General features: G+C 40.1%; 1 pseudogene; it reads right to left on the bottom strand.

Annotated features, from left to right (window-relative positions):
* Nucleotides 1-939: 939 nt before the first annotated feature.
* Nucleotides 940-1408, bottom strand: LOC115515882 (annotated as a pseudogene).
* Nucleotides 1409-4258: the final 2850 nt, after the last annotated feature.

The following is a 4258-nucleotide window of genomic DNA, read 5'->3' as shown; positions in this document are numbered from 1 at the left end:
TTAGTAGGAACCAGACACAGTGCTTTAAACAATCTATTTTTAAGTAATAGGTTTCAAAGGCAAGTTCTTTATCCTTAAAACACAGCTATTTAAGACAGGATACAATTACAAGTACTCCACTTTCCCTGAGCTTAAATACAATGTAACAGATAAGCTTTCGTGTCTTTTTTTTTTTTTTTTCAACGTTTATTTATTTTTGGGACAGAGAGAGACAGAGCATGAACGGGGGAGGGGCAGAGAGAGAGGGAGACACAGAATCGGAAACAGGCTCCAGGCTCTGAGCCATCAGCCCAGAGCCCGACGCGGGGCTCGAACTCACGGACCGCAAGATCGTGACCTGGCTGAAGTCGGACGCTTAACCGACTGCGCCACCCAGGCGCCCCTTTCGTGTCTTTTTAAAACTGTTTTTTCTTAGTGATTTAGAGGGACTATTTTCAAACTACTGTAAATATTTTATAAGTAATATCTGTCAGCTCCTAACCAATTGAGTATATTCTGTTGTATACAATAAACCACCTCACATCTTTCAGCAAGAAAAAAACCACCAAATTTGAATAAAGACTTCACCCGAGGAGCACTTGGGTGGCTCAGTCCGTTAAGCATCCGACTTCGGCTCAGGTCATGATCTCATAGTATATGAGTTAGCGCCCCACATCCGGCTCTGTGCTGACAGCTCAGAGTCTGGAGCCTGCTTCGTATTCTGTCTCCCTCTCTCTCTGCCCCTCTCCCACTCATGCTCGCTCGCTCTCTCTCTCTCTCTCAAAAATAAACTTAACAAAAATTAAAAAAAAAAAAAAAGACATCACCCAATGAATTAGGACACAAAGTTTGCTTTAAATATTTCTTTGAGGGAGAGGACACCACACGGCTACTCAATTAAGAGAAACATTTTTACAGTCTTGAGGTCTTTTATTTTTTTACATTTATCATGCTGTGAATTCATATGGGTTCCAGCAGCTCAGGCTCCTTTCCATTGGTTCTCACAAAGTGTGCTTCTCGGGCGGGGCAGCCTAGCACTTAAGTGGAACCTCAGTACCTTTCTCCTTGGCGTCCTTCTTTTTTTTGATCATTTTCCTTCACACCCTTCAGGAAGCTATCGCGACTCTTTGAGTGCTTAATATGCTCAATACATACATTAATTTTCTTAGCAAGAATCTGGCTGTTAACTTGTTTACAATGATGCCAGCAGCATGCTGGGTAACACTGTAGACTCTTCCAGTTTTGCCATGGTAACATTTGTGGAGCATTCCTTTTTGAACAGTGCCCAATTCTTTGATGTCCACGATATCACCTTTCTTATAGATTCGCATGGATGTGGCCAAAGGAACAACTCCATGTTTTCTAAAAGGCCTAGAGAACATATAGCGAATACCTCTCCTCTTTCCCTTTGTGTTCGTCATTTTGGCGAATTACTGGAAGTTGGTGGTTCCCGCGGAAAGACCGAATTTTTTTTTTTTTTTACATTTATTTATTTTTAAGAGACAGAGAGAGACAGAGCACAAGTGGGAGAGGGGCAAAGAGAGAAGGAGACACAGAATCTGAAGCAGGCTCCAAGCTCTCAGCCGTCGGCACAGAGCCCGATGCAGGGCTCAAACCCACAAACCGTGAGATCATGACCTGAGCTGAAGTCCGACGTCCAACGGACTGAGCCACCCAGGAGCCCCAGAATCTCTCTCTTTTTTTAAGAGCAAATCATCACAAATAAGTCAGCTCTCCAATCAAACAGCCTTGATTTGTAGTTGTTTGCTGATTTCCATGGTGTAAATACTACAATCTTGGCTAATTTCAAGCTGCCAGAAAGACTTCACTAAATTCAAAACTGGGGGGGATGGGGCGCCTGGGTGGCGCAGTCGGTTAAGCGTCCGACTTCAGCCAGGTCACGATCTCGCGGTCCGTGAGTTCGAGCCCCGCGTCGGGCTCTGGGCTGATGGCTCAGAGCCTGGAGCCTGTTTCCGATTCTGTGTCTCCCTCTCTCTCTGCCCCTCCCCCGTTCATGCTCTGTCTCTCTCTGTCCCAAAAATAAATAAAAAACGTTGAAAAAAAATTAAAAAAAAAAACTGGGGGGAGATGTTAGCAATTTTCACAAATTGCTATGAGCTGGCTCCTGTATACCATTTACATGACTCACATACCAAGACATTGAACACCAATGGATAAAAATAATCAGGCTGGAATAATTTCCTATCCAAAATTTTTAAATGACATTGAATCCCTACCTCGTACCACAAACAAAAATCAATTCCAGATGGATTATGGACTTAAATATGAAATGCAAACTTTAACATTTTTAGAATATAGGAGAGTATCTTTCTGAACTTGGAGTCAGAAATTATTTCTATAAGACATAAAATCACTGACAATAATGGGATTTATGTTTTATTATTAAAATTATGAAATTCTGTTCATCAAAATATACAAGCAAGAGAGTAGAAAAACTCACTACTGAGTGAACTGTGAAAGTTCTCATTTGGAGAAGATGATTTCCCCATACAAGTACAATTGGATACCACTGTCTTCCGCTTCCCTAGGGTCCTTGCCCTAGCAACTCTTCTTACGTTTTGTAACTTAAGTCTCTCTCTCTCTCTCTCTCTCTCTCTCTCTCTTTCTCTACTGACTTTTTTCCAAAACACTGCCCTATCTCTCTTCTTCATGACCAATTTTTTTGAAAGATTAATATACATTTACCTTGTCCACTTCTCAACTCTTTTTTTTTAAATGTTTATTTTTGAGAGAGAGAGAGAGAGAGAGAGAGAGAGAAAACACAAGTGGGGGTAGGGGCAGAGAGAGGGAGAAAGAGAATCCGAAGCATGCTTCAGGCTCTGAGCTGTCAGCACAGAGTCCACCGTGGGGCTCCAACCTGAAAACCTCGAGATCATGACCTGAGAGCCAAAGTTGGGGATGCTTAACCAACTCAGCCACTCAGGCACCGCTCAACCCAATTCTTTAAAAAAAATTTCTTTTAATGTTTTCATTTTATTTTTGAGAGAGAGAGAGACAGATGCAAGTTGGGGGAGGGACAGAGAGAGAGGGAGACACAGAATTCAAAGCAGACTCCAGGCTTTAGGCTCTGAGCTGTCAGCAGAGAACCCAATGCGGGGCTCGAACTCATGGACGGTGAGATCATGACCTGAGCAGAAGTCGGATGCCCAACCAACTGAGCCACCCAGGAGCCCCAGAATCCAATTCTTAATTAAGCATTTCCTTCTCATTTCCAGTACAGTCTGATTTCTTGGTTGACGCAACTCTAAGGTGACTTGATATTGTGAAATTCCATGAATGTTTTTCAGTGTTCAACTAACTGGCCACTCCTCAGAAGCATTCAATAATGTTAGCTACTCCCTTCTTGAAATCAGTTCCTTCCTTTGCTTCTGCAACAATACTCATCCTTATTTCTCACTCCTTCCTCTAAATATCCTCTATAGGTCTTCCACTCTTTTTGCTTCTTCCTACCTCCTACCAAATTTAACTAGCTTTTAAAAATATATAAAAAGGAATATATAATCATTAAAACAACTCTAGAACATTTAGGAAAATATAAAGGAGAGAATTAAAACAGTCAGTAATCCTAACAGCCAAAGATTATTATTATTTTTAACATTTTGATTAGTATATATTACTAGACTTTTTCTCAGAATATACATTTATTTTCACAAAATGGTTAACTACCATACATAATTGTCCTTTTATCACTTAATATAATGTACATTCTTTCATATCAGTATAGATTAATATTGCTACTTTAATTACCAATAGCCAATATTCATTGAGATTTTACTGAGGGTACTGTGGTAAGCTCTATATATATTTAACCTTCACACTACAACCTTATAAGATAGAAGTTATATTATTATCCTTATTTTACAGATGAAAAAACTACGGCTTTGACAATTTCAGTAAATAGTCCATGGTCTAATAGTGGAGTAGCCCTAGTTAGAGTTACCCAAGATTTGAAACCAAGTTGTGTTTAACTTCAGAGTTGGAACTCGTTTCATTATCTATAGTGTTTTATAAGTCAGAGTAATTTTATTTGTAAGTAATGGAACTCCCAAAAAGGGAAATTAAACAGATAAAAAGTCTTGAATTAGATAGTTTTAAAGCGAGTATACCACTCAACAACGCAAAGCTTTGAGTTGGCACTTCTATGATTCTCATAGCTTTCCCTCAGAGTCATAAGATAGCTACATAGCTGCAAGCACCGCATTCTTATATCCTCACATGAAATATCCAAAGACAGGAACAAATGGACAGGGTTTCCTCC

The sequence above is a fragment of the Lynx canadensis genome, chromosome B3 (assembly GCF_007474595.2).
Source record: "Lynx canadensis isolate LIC74 chromosome B3, mLynCan4.pri.v2, whole genome shotgun sequence".
Lineage (NCBI taxonomy): Eukaryota > Metazoa > Chordata > Mammalia > Carnivora > Felidae > Lynx > Lynx canadensis.
This window is presented reverse-complemented; position numbering and strand designations above follow the sequence as displayed.